This window comes from Crocodylus porosus, unplaced genomic scaffold, assembly GCF_001723895.1.
Source record: "Crocodylus porosus isolate Cpor-Errol unplaced genomic scaffold, CroPor_comp1, whole genome shotgun sequence".
Classification (NCBI taxonomy): Eukaryota; Metazoa; Chordata; order Crocodylia; family Crocodylidae; genus Crocodylus; species Crocodylus porosus.
Genome location: NW_017728913.1, coordinates 12,715,854 through 12,736,338, shown reverse-complemented (window position 1 = coordinate 12,736,338; position 20,485 = coordinate 12,715,854).

Sequence of the window (20,485 nt, the reverse complement as noted above, 5' to 3'; positions counted from 1 at the left end):
CACTCCTTCTCTTCTCTCTCCCTGGGGGGCTGGGCCAAGTAGGGGCCTGGGCGGGGGCTTGACCCGGCCGGGCTTCAGGCAGTCGCCTCATCCCAGGGAGCGAGGAGTTAACCCCTTCCCACCACGAGCCCGCTTACCTCCGGCTGTGCTGGGGGTCAGCAGGAGGCTCTGTGGTTGCTGAGGGGGTGTCTGGGGGGCTTCAGGGGAGCGGGGGCGCAGCGGGCTTCACCCGCACGTCTCTCACCGCTCCAAAGTCTAACTCATCTTTTCATTTTTTGAGTAATAAAATGGACTTAATAGTTTGATGTGAGACAACAAAGCCATCTTTTTCCACCCCAATGCATATTCCAATATATGGATTGTTCTGAATTAAAGTAATTTTCTGAGATGCTGGTATGTATAGTGGATATATTCTGCAGAGGTTAGGTTCCCCATATTTGCTATTCTTTTATGTGAATTTTATCAATATAAAGTCAAGACAAAAATATTAAATGAAAGCTACAGGTGTGGATTATGGAAATTGTCAAAACACCCACATTATTTATACATGAGATTTTTGCACACACTGCTTTGAAAATGCATGTAATAGCTAATTAGATGTTGCACTGAATTATCTTTTCTGAAGTATTTTCAAGGGGAAGACATAAATATATATATCAAGTTTTGAAGCAATATTTTTTTAAAGCTAGTGAATAATAAAAACTGGGGATGAAATACTATCTCACTGAAATTGATGGGGTTTGAGGAGAGGAGGGAAGGGGACCAGGATTTCAATGGAAATTTTTCTGTGAAATAAAAAACATTGATCTGGGTAGTCAGTAGCATCATGATCGTGATTAACAGCTTCACAGAAAGCAAAATTCATCCTTGAGCAAAAGGCTGGCTTGAATTTTACGAATGACTTACATCTCATTTACAACGTATTTTCAGACTGTTTTCACAGTTTAAGATTTGTGCCAGTCTTTTGCATAGATGAGATTTTGACAAAGAGATTACAAGATGCTTTTATCAATAGGGAAGAATGACAGAATGAAGACACATGCACCAGACTGAAAGAAGGGAATTATTACTGGGAAGGGAATTATTACATTTTTTAAACCTGAAATCCAAAGGCGGCAAAGTTTTGGGTTTTCCTCTTTTTTCTTTTCTTTTCAGTTATGAAAAGTGTAGGATAACCTCTTTCACTGTACTGTACAGACAGATCTTGAAGTCAAGTTACAGCAGGCATAGGGCGGGGTGGTAGTAGAGAAACAGAGGCTATAAACAGACATCACCTTTGTGCCACCATAAAAAAATTTATGGCAGCATGAAGACCAAACAACAAGATGTCTACACCCCTTGTTGCACCACAAATGCGCAAAATGTGTGGCTCTGACATAGGTGGTATGAATTTCTGCTGCTGTTTTGCCCCACATGTCTGTATACAGTGGGCAACACAGAGCTGTCCATACTCTTCGCTGCCTTCAGTGGGAGATCCCAGGGCTTCAAGGTCTTGATCCTGCACCCCCTGGGAATTCCCATTCCCATTTCTGGGGTGCACATGATCAGGCCCTGAGGTCCTGGGAATGTCTGCTGGGGTCCCCCATTTGCAGAAGAGCTCCTAGGTGCATGTTTGCTCCCAGGCAAACAGGGAAACTAGGTTTCAACTTTTACACAGAATTGCACCCAGGCACTTTGTTTTAGGGCACACGTCTACAAATGGGGGGAACTCTAGGGTTTGTCTTCTGCCCCAGGGATTGGCCCCAAGATTCTTCCATTTAAGGAAGTGCGCTCCAAGTGTTGTCTACAGCATCAGGGCCCAGCTGCTCCCCAGAGGGTAGGGCCCAAACCATACAGGATAGTGGGTGATGTGTTTCACCGAATAAAGTGGATTAGCTCTGCTAAGACACGTGCCGGTACAGCTGATCCGCTTCGTTTGCCTACGCCTGTTCATACCCAGAGAAATGGAAGAGTGATAGTCTCCAGCACCATCCAGAACTGCTTGGGTATGTTTGGTGATATAATAAATGAAGACTAAATGTAAAAAGTAGCAGTACAAATTATCAGGCAGCACTGTCCACAATGAGGACTAAGAATCAAGCTAAAAAGGCTCCATCTGTAATAACTATGCTAAAGCTATGCCTATGAATGCTTCTTGGAGTACTCCTGCTAAGCAACATGTAATGCCAACTGACTTCATGTGGAGCATTTAAACATATGAGACAAGCAAGAAAAAGCTTGATGGTGGAAGACTGCTGTTCTATACATTGTCCCTCTATAAATTCCCAGAAAAAGCTTCTATCTTGTACCCCTAGGTAAAGTGCTGTATTTACCTGAATCTAAGATAACCCTGAATTTAAGATGATCCCCCCATTCGATTCTATACATGGAAATTTGATAAATCTGTTATAGTTTCCATGTTATAATTTCCTATTACAGGGTTGTCTTTAATTCATATCTCTCATCGCTGCAGGGGGGGCAGTCAGTGGGCAGGCAGGTAGCGTGGGAAGGTTCAAGGAGCTTTTTCTCTGCCTGTGCCTGCCCCCATGCCACTTCTGCCCTCCACAGCCTCTAGTCCCTCTTTTCCCCCAGCCTCTGCTCCCTGCCTTCACCAGCCTCTGCACCCTGTCCCACCTCAGCCTCTGTTCCCCCTTCCTTCTCTATGTTTGCTCCATGCCAGCAGGCTTTGTCCCCTTTCTAGCCTGGAGCACTGAGCACAGCCCCATCACAGAAAATTAGGGTTGAAAGGGACTTCAGAAGGTAATCTATTCTAACCCTCGACTTAAAGCAGGATCATCCCTAACTAGATCATCCCAGGCACGGGTTTGTCTAGCCAGGTCTAAAAAATGTCCAGAGATGAAGATTCCACCACCTTTCTGGGTAACCTGTTCCAGTGTTTTACTACCCTCCTAGTGAGAAAATTCTTCCTAATATCTAACCTAAACTTCCTTTGCTGCAACTTGAGACCATTGCTCCTTGTTCTGTCATCTGCCACCACTGAGAACAGTTTACCTCCATCCTCTTTTGAACCCTGCTTCAGGTAGTTGAAGGCTGCTATTAAATCCCTTCAGTCTTCTTTTCTTTAGACAAAATAAGCCCAATTCCCTTACCACTCCTCATATGTCATGTCCCCTAGCCCCTCACAATTTTTGTTACCCTTCACTGACTGGACTCTCCCCAATTTATCCACATGCTTAGTTAGGGGGGTGAGGGGGGGCAAACTCAACATAGTACTCCTGATGTGGCCTCACCAGTGCTAAATATAGGGGAATAATCACTTTCCTTGACCTGCTGGCAACACTCCTACCAATTCAGACCAGTATGTCATTACCCTTCTGGGCAACAAGGAAACACTGTTGGCTCATATTCAGCTTCTTGTCCACTATAACCCCCAGATCCTGTTCTGCAGAGCTGCTGCACAGCCAGTCAGCCCTCAGCCTATATTGGTACATGAGATTGTTCCTTCCTATGTACAGGACTTTGCACCTGTCCTTGTTGAACCTCATGCAATTCCTTTTGGCCTAATCCTCCAATTTGTCTAGATCACTCTGAATCCTAGCCCTACCTTCCAGCATATCTCCTACTCCTCCAGCTTGGTGCCATCTGCAAACTTGCTGAGGGTGCACTCTAGTCATCTTCCAATTCACTGATGAACATACTGAACAAAACCAGGCCCAGGACCAATCGCTGGGGTACTCCACTTGATACCAGCTGCCAACTAGACATTGGGCCATTGATCACTAAGTGATCAGTGAACTTAGCTGGTCCACTTCTAACACCAGAGACCAGATCATTTATAAATACGTTAAAGAGTATAGTCTGAGAACAGAGCCTTGGGGGGGAAGGGGGACACCACTGGTCACTATGGGCCATGTTGATTCGGTTCCGTCAACTACCACTGTCTGGGTTCAACCTCAGAGCCAGTTCCCCAGCCATCAGACTTTAGTGTTGTTGAGGCCGCAGTTCCCCAATTTTGCCACAAGGACATCATGGGACACAAATCAAAGGCTTTTCTAAAGTCCAAATATATATCAACTTCTCCTTTGTCCAAGTGATGTGTCGCCTGGTCATAGAAGAAACTGAGATTGGTCAGGCAAGACCTACCCACAACAAAGCCATGTTGGCTATCCCTCAGAATGCTGCCTTCCATTAGTCTGTAGCTAATGGTTGCTTTGATGATTTTTCCCAAGATCTTTCCACGGATTGAGGTCAAACTGTTTGGCCTGTAGTTTCTTGGATCTTCCTTCCTCCCTTTCTTGAAGATAGGCACCACATTGGGCCTCTTCCGATCTTCAGGTACCTTGCCCAAGTGCCATAAGTTCTCGAATCTCCTTGCCAGTGGCTGCGCTATGATATCAGCCAGTTCCTTTAGCACTCTTGGGTGCAATCTATCCAGACCACCTGATTTGTGGGTGTCCAGCCTCTTGAGGTTTTCCCTCACAAGATCTATGCCAATAGTTGCCATATATGCACCCTTACCTTGGTGATCCTGCATCTTGTCAGGCAGGGTGGTCCCTTTGGGCTGGTAACAGACCAATGCAAAGTAGTCATTAAGCAGATTGGCTTTTTCCTGGGTGTTGGTTATCAGCTTCCCCATTTGGTTTAGCAGGGGTCCAATGTTACCCTTGGTTTTTTTTCTGACTTCCCACATATCTAAAGAAGGACTTTGTTGTCCTTGATTTGTGTAGTCAGTTGGAGTTTGGTTATAGCCTTGACTTTCCTAGTTCACTCCCTATAGGTGTGGACTAGAGCCCCTTCTGCTCGCCCACCTGCACAAACTCCTGTGCTATCTTACACTCCAGGCCAGAGTGCCCCTGTTTCCTTGAGGATCTGCTCCATGATTTTTCCAGGGATTGAGGTGGAGCTGACCAGTCTGTGTTTCCCTCAATCCTCCTTTTACTCTTTCTTAAATATAAGCATTATGTTTGCCCTCTTCCAATCATCCAGGACCTCTCCTGATCATCATGTGTTTTCAAAGATGAAGGCCAGCGGCTCTGCAATCACATCAGCCAACTCCCTCAGCACCTTCGGGTGCATCCCATCTAGCCCCATGGACTTGTATATCTCTAGCTTTTCTGAATAGTCCCTAACCTGTCCTTTCACCACTGTTGGCTGGTTGCCACCTCCCCAAACTGTGCTGCCAGGTGCAGTGGTCTGGGAGCTGATCTTGTCTGTGAAGACTGAGGTGAAAAAGGCATTGAATACTTCAGCCTTTTCCATATCATCTGTCACTAGGTTGCCTCCCCCATTCAGTAAGGGACCCACTCTTTCCCTGATCTTCCTTTTGTTACTGAGATACTTGTAGAAACCCTTCTTGTTACCCTTCATATCCCTTGCCAGCTGAAACTCCAAATGTGCCTTGGCCTGCTTGACTTCATCCCTGCATGCCTGACCAAAACGTTTATAGTCCTCCCTAGAGGTTTGTCCAAGTTTCCACTTCTTATAAGCTTCCTTTTTGTGATTTAGTTTACTGAAGAGTTCCTTGCTAAGCTACATTGGTCTTGTGCTTCACTTGCTAGTCTTCCTGCACATCAGGATGGTTTGTTCCTGAACTGTCAGTGAAGCTTCTTTAAAGTACAGCCAGCTCTCCTGAACTCCTCTTCCCCTCAGCCTGGCTTACCAGGGCATGAACAACTGGTGCTTCCCGCAACTGGGGGGCACCATGTTGGTGAGTGGCAAGTGGGGACTGCCTGCAGCCACCGGCAGTGGTGTTGGTGGCAGGGGGGGAGGGTGGATTGGCCAGCGGTGAGTGGGGAGTGCCTGCAGCCACTGCTGGCAGTGTTGGTGGGGTGGGGGTGGTGAGCGGGGGCCACCCGCAGATGCTGCTGGCCACGTCAGTGGTGGGGGCGGGTGTGAGCAGCTACCACCCGCAGAAGCTGGCAGCGGCTTCAGCAGCGGCCAATCTTGGGGGGGCACATGTCCCCCCGTGCTCTTCCTACGCATTGCCTATGTCCCAGGGAATACTGCCCATGAGTTCCCTGAGCAAGCTGAAATCTGCTTTTTTGAAGTCCAGAGTCTTTACTCTGCTGCTCTTCGTCCTTCCTTCCCTTAGGATCCTGAACTCAATCATCTTTTGTCACTGCTGCCCAAGTTGCCATCCATCTACATTCCCCCCCAGTTCATCCCTGTTTGTGAGCAGCAGGTAGGTCAAGAAGAGCAGAGCCTTCACAAGAAGACCGCTCCAACACTTGCACCAGGAAGTTGTCCCCAACACTTTCCAAAAACTTCCTGGATTGGCTGCGTACTGCTGTATTGCCCTCCCAGCAGATGTCAGGGTGATTGAAGTCCCCCATGAGAACCAGGACCTGTGATCAGGAAATTTCCACTAGCTGTTTCAAGAAATCCTCATGCATCACTTCCTCCTGGTCTGGTGGTCTCTAGCAGACCCCCACCACAACATCCCTCTTGTTGCTTTCCTTTCTGACCCTAACCCAGAGACTCTCAACAAGCCTAGCTCCAGTTTCATACTGGAGCTCTGAGCAATCATACAGCTCTTTTACATGCAGCACAACTCCTCCTGCTCTTCTCCCCTGCCTGTCCTTCCTAAACATTTTATACCCATCCAGTATCAGTTATGCAGGTTGTGTGCCACTGCTATGGGGCTGGGCTTGGGCCATGCTCAGTGCCCCAGGCTGCAGTGTGGACAGAGCCTACCAGTGTGGAGCAAAGGTAAGTGGGGACAGGGTGAGAGGGGCAGGAGGGGAGCAGAAGCTGCATGGGGTGGAGATGGTGAAGAAGAGGCTACAGGAGGGAGATTGTGGGATGCAGAGACAGCAGGACATATGGGACAGGCAGTAGCAGTGGCTATAGCCCTGACACTAGGTAGGGGCTGAAGCCTGAGTCACAGCAGCCCTCCCCTCCCCCCCCCCCCCCTTCCCTTGACCTCAATTTTAAGACTAGGGGCTTTCTTCCCATATTAAATGTGGGAAACCTTGTCTTAAAATTGAGTTAATATAGCAATACTTTGACTCCAGTGCTCTTCATTAACTTGGACTTTTATTTCTTTCCCTTTAGCATAATTCTACACAATTACAACTAAATCTCCCTTTACCTGATGTTTTAAGACATTCAGTTTTCTTAAAGCACATGAAGTGCATTAGAATTTAAAACAGAACAAGAAACCTTGCTTATTTTAAAAGTACATGTTAAATCCCCTGACACTCTCTTGACTCAAAATAACTACTGGATGAGGTGCTAGCTTGTGCTCTCATTTTTGAGGAGTCAGTCCACTTACTCTAAATGCACAACAGGATAACTGAGAACCTAGCTGCCTGAAACACTTTGAACTGAAAAGTAGCCAACCTAAATTGCATTGCTAGAGAATAAAAATTAAACCTTTTTTTTTCCCTGTGGCACCAGACAGAGACCGTTTCTTTCTCCATAAGGTACCAGACTGATCATCTCAAAGATTTCCACTAAAACATCATTAATTCACACATCTCTTTGCTGGTACTGAGCAGCAGCTGGTTGATTTAGCCAATGACAGCATGACTTATGAAGAAGCTGTGTTCCCTTGGTACTGAAGTGAGCAATGGACCCACACACAATGGACCCACACAAAGGTGGAGGTGGGAAGAGAACAGAAGTTTATGAATCCAGAATAACACTGGCATCTATTTATCTGAAAGAGTCCCTGCTACATGTATCTTCAGAGGAGTTTACAAGACATTACTGCCTTCTAACAGCTTGAATTCCTGAATTTCCTTCCACAGGGGAATATTGCAAGGTGACACACTGATTTTTCTACCCACCTTGCTCACATCTCCCATGAGTTTCTTCTATAGGAAGAGTAATTTGACACCAAGAACAAGAGCCCTAGATGGAAGTGTACTATGAACAAGTGAAAGGAATACACTCGGCCTTTCTCAGACTACAAAGCTCTGCTTAATGGTTTAATATTCTTTCATTCATAGATTCATAGATAGTTAGGAGTTGGAAGGGATCTTGCAGATCATTGAGTCCAGCCCCCCTGCTCTAGGCAGGAAGACAACTTTAGGAGACCCCAGCAAGGTTGAGTGTTTAGTCTCCTTTTGAAAACCTCCAGGGTAGGTGACTGCACCACTTCTAAAGGGAGTTTATCCCACAATCCGGACTCCCTAACTATGAAGTTTTTCCTGGTATTAAGCCTGAAGCAGCCTTCCAGGGGTTTGTATCCACTGGTCCTGGTCTTCCCCGGAGGTGCCCTAGTGAACTGTTGTTCACCGAGCTCCTGATGCACTACTCTGATATAGTGGTAAGCCGCTATCAAGTTCCCTCTCAACCTTCTCTTCTTTAGGCTAAAGAGGCCCAGGTCGCTCAGCCTTTCCTTGCATGGCTTGCCTTACAAGTCCCTGATCATACAGGTGGCCCTTTTCTGGATCCTCTCAAGATTTTCCACGTCCTTGTTGAAGTTTGGCATCCAGAACTGGACACAGTACTGCAACTGCAGTCTCACCAGTGCTGAGTACAGTGGGAGTATCACTTCCTTAGTTTTACATGAGATGCACCGGTTGATGCATGCCAGCATGTTATTTGCCCTGCTGACCACTGCCTCACACTAATGGCTCATATTCATATGACAGTCAATCATTAGCCCTAGGTCCCTTTCAGTTGTGGTGCAAGTCAAACTGTCACAAACGAGCCTGTATGTATGTTGAGGGTTGTTTTCCTCCAGATGAAGCACCTTACATGTGGAAGTGTTAAGCTTCACCTGGTTCCGGTCTGCCCAACTCTTGAGTCTGTCCAGGTCCACCTGCATCTGCAACCTTTCTTCTGACATGATCACACTGCCCCATAACTTGGTGTCGTCCACAAACTTGGCCAGAGAGCTTTACACTCCACCATCCAAATCATTGCTAAAGATGTTGAAAAGCACCAGTCCAAGCACAGACCCCTGAGGAACACCACTGGCCACTTCATGGCAGGACAACACAGATTCTTGTTCTGTGCACAGGACCATTGTCTGCACATATGTCTATAGGGTAAAAATATATATGATTTTCAATACCACATACTGTTACCATTTGTGGTGAAGAGTTGAATACTTAAAACTTACTTAAAATTTAACTGTGAAACCGTCATATTCAGGTTGTATAATCCAGCTTATCTAGCGTACTACAGACAAATTAAACAGCAACCACTTCAAGATGGATATTTCCTTTTAATTGTGATATTCACGCAGTAAGTGATGAATCAGCTACCGTGTAGCGGTTTTGTTCAGTAAAAATTAATTCTGGGATGTCATTACTGTCATACTGAGCTCCTTTGATTGTTGTAGCATAATCATGTTTGAACAAACATTTGGATTTTAAAAAAAAGAAATATAACATGAAATAAGAAAAGGACTAATTATTGAAGAAGTCTAACGTATGAAAGGCTGTTAAAATTCTTTAATTGTGACACACACTAAAAAAGTCAGAATTTAATCAAACCAATTTTTAAAAGCCAGATCTTGAGTTTTAGAAAGTTGAAAATCCAGGCAATAATCTGGAAATGCCATTCCTGTCTTTCTAGGTAGTTGGGGTAATTCATATTAACCTTTTATCTATAGAATAACATTTATTCTTTAACTGGTCTGCAGGCTGTGTATTGGTACCTAATTGGTGACTTGGACAAGTAAGGATTCACCTTAAATATCAGTTCTCCTTTATTGGAGTTAGGTATTCACACAGCTCCCATTAGCAACAAAATACTAGATAGACCACATCCACACATAGCATGGACATTTGGTTCCCTGGGGACAACTAGCAGTGGTGCACCTTGCACCATCACTAGTTGTCCCCGGGGAATGCCTATACCACACGTGCTCTGGTGCACAGCAAGTTACCCCATGTGGGCTAGAGGAGGCTGAAGCCAGCATTGAGCTGGTCCCAGCAGCTTTACCTGGGGTCCTGGGTGTCTCTGGGGGCTGCAGCAGCAGTTATTCTGCTGCACGGAGACTGGCCAGCAGCCACAGTGCAGCTCCAGGCATCCCTGCTCCACTTTTTAGTGGCACATGCTGCCCATGCATGCGCTGCTTCGCTTTCTTTCTCTGCAGTTATTTTGACCCCTGGATATCCAGGGGTCAAAAAAACCCCTCCACGCTGCTCCCTGGCAGCTCAGAGAACAACTGAATGTACAGTATATACCACTGCAGACGTGTTTGTGCACCACATACTGCACAGTTGTGCTTGTCTGGATGCAGCCACAGAGTGTTTACACCCTTGTGAGTTAAGAGGTACTATTATCTTCATTTTACAAAGTAAGACCAGGGACACACAAGCTCAGACCCTCAAAGGTATTCAAGTGCCTAACTTGGTTTTCTGAATACTTTGGAAGAGCTGGGCTAGGAACACAGAAGAGCACAATTCAAATCGCAGACTCTGAAAGAGGAACATAACCTGGTTGAAACATTTCAGTGTTGGAAGTTCAATCTATTGAAAAGTGGTGTTGGGCAGGAAAACAGTACAAGCTATTTTCTCATCAGTTTTGTATTGGAGTTGGTATTGTTCTCAGAGTAGTGATGTTAATGAAGCTCTGAAAATGACTTTTCTAGTGCAGATGAACATTTGAAGTGCAAAACTTTTTAGTATAATTTTAAATGTAAATTTAAATTCCTTTAGCAGTTAGGAAGTTAAAGAAACAAGCACAGATATTCACTTTAGCAGTTTAAGCCTATAAAATGGGAAAAGGTAAAGAACTAGTCACCTGTAAACAAAAAGAAATTAAATTTCATACACAGTTTTAAATGAAGAAAATTATCATTTACATTTAAAAACAATTTTTTTTTATATCTTTTAAAAAGATTTCTTTCTGTCTTGCTGGACAGGGATTGATTTTGAATTAAATAATTCAGTTGAACTATTGGGCTTAAAACTATAACTATTTACTTCAAAGAATGTTATCTCTCAGTTCCTTATTTAATCAGTGTTCAGAAAACTAAGAATATTTACCTTTCAGAACCTTGCCTTGTCTCTAGATCCTCAGTTGTTTTGTTGTTCTTCATGCAGTTTCCTTTGAACACATTGATTTTGGAGTATTTTCACATACTGTCCTAAATTTTACATTTTCAAACCGAAGATCTTTTTTGCTTTAATGCTCTGGGTTCCTTTTTTTATATTTTGTTCCTAAGTTTTGTCCAGCAGCTGCGAGGTGTCCAATTTGAGGAATCACTGTGAATATTATTAATAATATAATTTTATTAACATCTCGTTTTTTACCTCTTCCAGTTAAAGCAGTCAGTTATGGCATTTATAACACCAGCACCCCACTAATCACTTCTCCCCAGTTTGATTCAGTGCTATTACTTTTTTATGGTCCATCAACCAGTGTTTAATCTACATGACAGCACGTGTTAGGGTGCCTGAACTAATGATCACTGCAGTCAGTGGGAGTCCACCTCAGTGGGCTTTGGAACAAGCCCCAGATGTCTTATTCTGTACATGTTTGGCTGCCTCCCCATTTTTCCATTTCCAAATGTTTTTACTTCAATTATTGTGATTAAAAATATCTTATGTGTTTATTTCTATATAAAGACAAGCACATGTATCCTGATTTACTGGCCAGCACAAAAACATTACAGAAAAATACAAACAACAGTGTCTTTGGAAATCAAGACACTTCTGTTTTCCCTTTTGCCCAAGGCATAACTATTCTTATTCAGGCAGGAAATTTGTTCTTTTTTATTCCAACCACTGTTTAAAAGTGCAGTTAAGCCAAATACTTCTAAGATTTACAGGGGGAAAAAAATCACTCCTGCTTTCTTTTCTTTCCTCATTGTTTTAAACCAGCATAATCATAAATAAGGTTAGTAGCTAATTCATTGGCATTGATTAGACATGATCCATAAATGTGGTTACTGGAATAATCATGTAATTATTTTTTCATCTGTCACATTCTATCATCTTTGCATAAAGTACTTCAGTAGTCATTAAAGAAGGGACTGAAACTTGCATTTCCTGGATGACCCTAACCAAGAGGTTATAGAAATGCAAATATTTTATCCAAAGTTGAACAGTTTCAAAAAGAAAGACCACCTGAGACTATCTTGTACCTGAGTAGGATACTGTCTGAGGAGTTGCACTGTACTGGTTGGCGATACCAAGATTATGAGTGCACAGGAATGAGTGTCTAGCAGCAAAAAGGGGGATTTGCTCAGAAAGAGGGGATTAGCTGGTGGAAATTTAGATGCCTCTAGAGTTGGACAGAAGCTAAGCAGGGGGTAGGATATCCAAATGCTGAATATTGGCACCTAATATAACATTAGTTACATAAGGTTTTTTGTGGATATAAGCTGTGTTAAGGCATTCACTTTTGAAAGTTCTACCTTATATGTCTATTTTAGTACCTGTCATATAGACTAATTTGGACATAAGCTTCCTGAAGACACCATACATTGTGACCTGTACCTAACTTATGAGATTCAGTGTTAGGGTTGCCAAACCAAGAAATATCTTTTTACTGAAGGTCTGCAAACTTTTTACTGACAAAACACAACCAAACATGTTTGTACAGACAGATGCTTTACATTATACAAATATAACCCTTCTGCCAGGCCCTGATGGAGTAACAAGGGCTGGTTTCCAGTTCAGGAGTTTAACACCAACTTCCTAAATCTGGGTTAAACCACCACCAAGGCAAAAGCTTACTGGACTGCAGCGTCCTGTCACCACCCCAGGGATCCCACCACTCACTCCCATAACCTGGTACCCCAGACCAAATCCCACACTGTGTTGTCCCCACCCCAGTCCATCCCCCACAGTCTTACCCTCATTGGTCCCACTCCCCACATACTGGTACAGACCTTCACCTACCATCTCTCCTCTCCTCTAGCCCCTCAGTCTAGCCTCCTCTAGCCTAGCTAGCCTCTGGCTGCACTGTCCCTCTCTGTCTCACCTAGTGCCTCAGACTGCCTGGGATGCGTGTCCTGTCTGCCTTCTGGGTGAGCAGGCTTTACAGGAGGCAATGGAATGCAGCAGCAGCAAATGGCTGGGGGAGTGGAGTGCCACAAGAGCTCCCTGCAGGACCCCAAGCTGCACTCCCTCTCAGGCACAAGATGGCACTGCTGTGCTCTATCAACACTTGCATCCAGTCTCAACCAATCTAGCTCAGTAGTTTTACGGATAGCAATTTTTTTTTACAGACTTTACAAATGAACAAGTTTAGCTGTGTTTTTTAAGGACTGTCTGTAAATTAATGGACAGTTGGCAATCCTGTATCAGTGTTTCTGCTATTAACAAGGTGTATCAGCCTACTTCAGTTTATTTATCAAGTGTCTATTTAGTTTGAAATCTGCTTTTTTCTCTAACTCCTTCAGCATAGTAAGCAATATTTGTGAAGTAGTTAATGAATGAGATTTTCCTTCTTGAAATTGTTCAACAAAAACACACACCATAATCCAGGCTGCTACACAGGTTTGAGATAACTTCTTGAGTTCAGCTGTCCAGATTTTCAACTGGCAATAAGTCAGTACAGCTCCAGTGAAGCTAACAGAAACATTGATAGGCACATGTATGACATGAGGAGCCATACTGGTATAACTTATATCAGAAATTGTGCCATAGCTTTTCTTTCACATGACAAAAATAGGGTCCATATCTTTATCTTTGTGCACTTTGGTGTTTTTGTCAATTCAGGAGCTCTTGGCCTTCAGAGACATTACCAGGGATCACTGTGTGTAAGTGGCTCTCATTGATCCACTTACCATAGTTTACCAGGAAGGATAATTTATTAAGTTCATTGTAGCAGGGTGAAGTTCCACTCTTAACATGTCACAGAAGTCATCCCCTCTTCTTTGACATTCCTCCCAACTCTCAGCATAGTTCAATTACTGAGATGAGGCTGAGCCTGCCTGACAATCACATAGAACTCTATGCCTTACAGATTCATCAAAGAAAAATATCAACACTGATCTTCTGCAACAGACAAAGACCTTTTCCTAAAGATCTGTTCTGTTACAGACAATAGTCCTCAGCCTTTTTCTTGATCTCTATTACCAGTATTCTTGGGCTACAGTGAGTTTCTTCTTCCTTTCTTTGACAGCATCTGGTCATTATAGCACTTTGAGACTATAGCACAGAAAGAATATATATCCATCCTCTACTTTTTGGTCCTGAGAATCCTAAACAATTGGGTCATCTCCCCAGAACTCAAACCCACTTTCTTTTCTTTGCAAGGCCTCTTCCTACACAGCATCCCATATCTCTGGAGATACCTTTGCTTGGAGTCTTTCAAACTCCAATCCTTGGCTCAAACTTCTTCCTTAGAGCAGTGCCTACATGGCTCTCCTTCCTGAGGCTGTGGTTTACTCTTAACAAGCTTCCTCAGCCCACTATGCCTCAGACCTTAGAAATCTTATAAGCTTCTCTTAAATGACCCAAGGGCTGCCTTTTATAAGATACAGAAGAAAGCTCCCTGATTCACACCTGGTCATCATTCCTAATTTAATCTTCTCATTTTTGCTAAAATTTATATCCTTAAAGAGATTGTACCTTGGAACAGGACTGTCTGGTATGGTTCTTGCTGCCTTTAAAGGGAATAGACTGTCCTGCTATAGTCCTCATGAGAGAAGTTATAAAGGTAGCCAGCCAGCCACAGATGTGACTGTATTAGGCAGCTACTCAACCATCTATTCCTCCTTCCATAGCATCCATCTTTCATGTCATCACAAATTAGGCTACTCTAAAGCTGTATTAGTGGACTGGGATGACACTTAGTCAGCAATGTAGAGGATGCAATGTGACCTTTGTACAACCACCCTCTGAGCTCCACTGAACATTCTCTGGATGCACAGAGTCTGTAAGGACTACTCATCATAACTTGTACACACAAGATAGGTCTTATTTGAATTAATATCAGGCACTAAGGAAACTTAACTTATCTTGGCATTCACTGCCTACTTCATCATCAGGACTACAGCACAGCCTTGTCACCATTAGTCTCTGTCTTATATTGCATTTTTTAAAGGCACTGAAAAATATTCTAGTATTCAGTAAAAGATTTTTCTTTTTCTTTTATTTTAATAGGACAGTTCCCTTTTCTCCATTATTTTTAAAGTATTGATATGATAGGATACTATTCTATGCCCTACATAGTTTTTTCTTTTTTTTTAAATAAAGAGCTGGAGGAAACCAGGAGGCTGAGCTTTGACAGATGTTCACTTTCTCCAGGGAGAAACTGTTCTCTCAGGAGAAACCACAAGTGTACAGAAGTTCATAATTTTTCTCTCCAAGTATAAATGGCCACTTGGGGAGAAAAATAATTCGGGAACAACCTGAGTGAAGAGGCTCCCCAGAGGATAGGTCTCAGGAGACAGAACGTCTATACAGGTTGCCAGTGTATTTGTTGCTTCTCCCTCCCTCTCCCACAGGGGGACGGAGAGCATGTGTCACTCCCAGCCAAGCAGGGAACAGAACATGCCCCCTGGGCACATCCAGACAAGCATGCATGTGCAGTATGCCATACTACACACCTATGTGTGGCACTGCACACATTGTGTATGCAGATTACCCCCATGCTTCTAATGAGCAGCGTGGGGGGTTGGTTTGACACAGGGAGATCCCAGTATAAAAAAACCACACTAGAAAAAAGTGGGGCAGTGCAAATGGCAGCAGTGTGCACCATCTGAAACCAGAGCCTGGCCAGCTGAAGCCACACCCTGGCTGCCAGCCAGGCTCCCTGCTCCCAGATCACTCCCACTGGAGCCCTGGGAGGCCCATAGGTAAGGTTGCTGCGGCCAGCCCAGGTACTGGCCCCAGTCTCCTCTACCCCACCCAGGACAACTTGCCACGTGCCAGAATGCGTGTGCACGGGCATTTCCCGAGGACAAGTAGCAGTGGCACAAGTATATGCTGCTGCTATTTGTTCCCAGGGAAATACACATGCACGCTTATTTAGATGCGCCCCCTGTGTGCTTTGGTGCCAGGAGGCATATAAGCATACACAGCCCAGCATTAGCTGGACTCCAACACAGTAGTGGGGGTAGGTGGAAGGCTGGAGAACTATGCACAGCACAACTACCCCCCACATACACATTCCCCAACCCTGATAATTCCTGCCTACATTCACTTTTAAAAAAGCCTGCAAAGCACTCTGGGCTGTGGGTTCTAGGGATGTCTGGTGGCCCAGCCTCCACACTACAGGCTCTTTGCTTCTCTGTGGCTGCATCTACACAAGACATTGACTGTGCAGTAGCCAAATAATACTGCGTAGGAGTGCGTCACAGCACCAACAATGGTAATACGTTACTGGGCAGTATTTTTAGGCTGCTGCACAGTAGCATCACTTAAAAGACATTCACTGGTGCTAATACACAGTAACTCCGATTACTGCACATTTATTTAGTACTTGCGAATACAAGTACTAAATAAATGTTCATTAACCACTGTCAGAAGCATCTTGTGTAGATGCACCTGGTCTGAACTTCTGTACAGGTCAGTTTTTCTCTCACGAAAACAAACCTGGATGAGTTGTTTTGGACAATCTGAACGTGTGTACACAGACCAGGTTTCTCCCTGGTAAAGTGACAATGGAAATATATGCATTGGAAAATTAATTTTCTGTCATAGCTATGCAACTAGAAATAATTCAAGATCATTTCAAGTGCATTTATATAATTTCAGACTGGCACAGTGCTTCTTCTTTATAACAAACCCATAACTTTCCTGAATCTTTTACACACAAGATTTCTCAGATCTAGGTCTTTTAAATAGTCACTTACCACTATAGTATCTAAGCTAATAGACAACTGCAGAATTTTCTGTACAAGCATTTCATTCTGGGATTTTTCTCTCGAGCTCTGAAATGGTAGATCCATATATCCTCGCTTTTGGAAAGCCTGGATAATAAGTGAGTTTTGCAACCTGTCAATTATATCATCACATCTGGACTTTGATACAGTGAGATTGGAAGTGAAGTCCAAAGCCTAGGCTGCCTCACTCAGAATGCTTAGCTGCCATTATTGTTGCAAGGAGGGAACTGTTCCAATTATTTCAGCTGCTAAAAAATGGTGAATAGTCTTTCAAAGGTGGTAGGAAAGAGAGTCTCTAAGGTACGTAACAAAACACATTTAAATGTTTGTAAGTCAAAGACAATACATGAAACTTCAGCCAGAACCCACTGATAACCAATGTAGATTATAAAGCACCAGTATAATGTTCTCCCAGCATGAATTACTGCTTAAGAAATAGCCTGTCTTGTCCTGTACTTCAGTTTCAGAATTGTTTAAAACTAGAGCCTTGGAAACTGAAAATTGTAGATCTAAGGGCAAAAGATACTTATTTTTTTTCCTTGAGCTATGATTTAACAATTGCTCCTGTAAAAAATTACTTAACACTTTTCTGTCTAAGACTGGGGCTAATGGCTAATTCCAACAATTGGCTCAGTTAACTCAGACTTTCTTTCTGAATTCACAATGCAGCAGAGGAATGGATGTCACTTCTAAATGTCACTATTAGCACTGTTGGTGCTGTGATGCACCCCATCGCAGTTTTATTCGACTACTCTAGAAGTGAAATCCATTCCTCTGCTGCATTGTGAATTCAGGGAGAAGGTCTGAGTTAACTGGGCTGATTGTTGGAGTTAGTCATTAGTCCCAGTCTTAGACAAAGAAGTGTTAAGTAATTTCTTACAGGAGCAACTGTTAGATTCTTGCACAAGGAAAATTTGAGGCAATAGTTTTAAACAATTCTGAAACTGAAGTACAGGACAAGACAAACTATTTCCTAAGCAGTAATTCAAGCCGGGAGAACACTGTATTGGTTATTAATGGATTCTGGCTGAAGTTTGCCTTTAACTTTTAAAAATTAAAATGTTTTGATACCCGCCTTAGAGGATTCTCTTTCCTACCATCTTTGCAACACTATTCACCACTCTGTAGCAGCTGAAATCATTTGAACAGTTCCCTATTTGCAACAGCAATGGCAGCTAAGCATTCTGAGTGAAGCATCCTAGGCTTTGGACTTCACTTCCAATCTCACTGTATCAAAGTCCAGATGTGATGCCATTTTGGACAAGTTGCAAAACTCACTTATTAACCAGGCTTTTAAAAAATGAGGAGAGTGAGGAATGAATGGGAGATTATAACTGAAGCTATGACAGATATCTTGTGAGTGGGTAAGAAGTGTTTCTGGGGGTAGGGACAGACATTCAATAAGCCTGAGCTTAAATTGATTCAATCTGTGCTGGTTAATCTAACCTGGCTAGGCTAAACCAGTTTGTAACTGTAAAAACATGTCCTCCGGACTGAAAAAAATGCAGGCACATGCATTTCACGCTCAGGGAGCACTAGAGCAGCTCTCCCTTCCCTTCCACGTTGCTGAGCTGAGAGGGGCATGGCCAGGCTCCAGCAGGACGCTCTGTTTAGGGAGGGGTTCCCCCCATCCTGACCAGCCCAGCAGGGAATTGATAACATATTATCACCCCTAACTCAGTGTTTATCATCCCATTAAGAGGGACATTACCAGCTACCTGTTCATTCTGCCTTTGTCCCATCTGCCACAGCACTGACTGTAGCCAGCATTTGGTCTGCTAGATAACACTAAGAGGTGTCTGTGCAAGGCAGAGGGGAGGGGACAATTCCTGCTTAGCAGGGAGTGGTGAGGAGGGGACCAGGGGGAAGTCAGGCAGATGCCCACAATCTCTGCCAGAGCTACAACCAGGGAGCAAAGGGGAGGGGCCAGCCCTGCTGTCAAGTAGAGAGCCCCGCTGAGACCAGAGAGCATGCCGGGATGCTGCAGGGAGTCTGATTTAACTTAAACCAGCAAAAAGTCTGGGACAGACATTGCATAAACCAGTTTGGCCCAAATCAGTTAAGTTTGACAGTACATTCAACCAGGTTTATCTCAAGCCAGTTTCAGCCATTTTCAAACTGGTTTATGCGCACTGAACATCTGTTCTGCTACAGGTTTAAACCAGTTTCTGATCACCGGTTTATGTGTAATGTCTGTCTCTAGCCTGGGAGTTCTTTCTTTTTTAAGCAGTATTTTTGTTGATCCATTTGGTCAAGTGATGTTGTTTTTACATGCTGCTTCTAAAGTTGTAGATGGGAAATTTAAAATCTAAATTAAATACCCTTCTGACCATTTTAACCAGCACTTTAATAAAAGTATACTTCTTTGCCTTTTAGTTAACCCATGCTAAATTAAGTCAGCAAATTTAACAGTATAGGAAAGGAAGGGACAATTCATTATAAAAAAATGAACCCCCACATCTTCTCATTAGAATAAGCAATTCAAATTATACTGTGGATATCGCTTGACACAGTGTAAAACTTTCTAGCTATTATATACGATGTAGACATATTAACCATTCTCTCATAAATAATGACAGACAAACCAAATGTGTAGCTTGTCACCCATTTTGAATTCAAGGTGACCATCACTCTCTCCTTCAAATATATTTGCTATTGTATACGTGAAATGATAGGGAAATATTATATTGCGGGCCTGAAATTCACCGGGTTAAATGTAAAGGATGTATTTAAGATAGCATTATGTCTGGAATTTAGGCCCAGATTATACAACAGACTTTGGAACATGTGGCTATGTTGGTCAGGGGTGTAAAAAGGAGCCATCTCTGACTGACATAAGTGGTCCAAACTGAAGCCCTTATGCCAGGAAAACTGTGTCCACACTAAGAATGCTTTGCGAATATAATATTTCTATCTAGAACAGTGCTGCATGTGCTTGTCTGGAATATTCTAGAATCACTAACAAGGGACAAATTAGAACAATATTTGAACAGAGAACAATTTAATGAAGGAAAATTGACATGGATTTACAATGAGGAGCTCATGTGTAACTAATCAGATTAACATATTTAAAGAAGCGACAATGAGAACTAGTATGGAAGAAACAACAGACAAAAGCCACACAGATTTGAATACAACTTTTTATAGTGTAGCAAACTGAAGGCTATTGTATATGATTTATATATGACACAGAACAAAATTAAATTTGATAAAAAGTCAATTTAGCAAGCAAAAGCATAGAACAGTGACTGGGGCTAGCAACAGAAGTTACACACAAACTAGTTTAAGTCATAAGAAACTGATTTAAACCTGTAACAGAACAGAAGTTCAATGCACTTAAACCACTTTCAAAATGGCTGAAACTGGCTTAAGCTAAGCCTGGTTGGATGTAGTATCAGACTTAACTGATTTAAGTCAAACCAGCTTAGGGAACTTCTGTCCCAGATCCTCTCTCAGCTCAAGTTAACTCACAGTCCCCCAGCATCCCAGGATGTATTGCAGCCCTGGACTATGCTGTCTGCTCAGCAAGCAGGGTCTGCCCTGTCCCTCTGCTCCCTAGCCAGAGCACTATCACTCCTCTGAGTGGCTGAGGGGTTGCTGGGGGGAACCCATTCCTCTGGCCAGGCACCAGACCCCCAGCCAGGTGCTGCTGGTAGGGGGAAAAGGGGAGGAGGGAACCAGCCCCTCAGCCCTGTGCTGCTGGCCTGGGGAAGGGAGGGAGAACCTGCAGTGGGGGCATGACTCTGCCCCCCAGAGCTAGAAGCTGGGAGCTACACTTCCTTCTCAGTCCCCTGGCTAGCT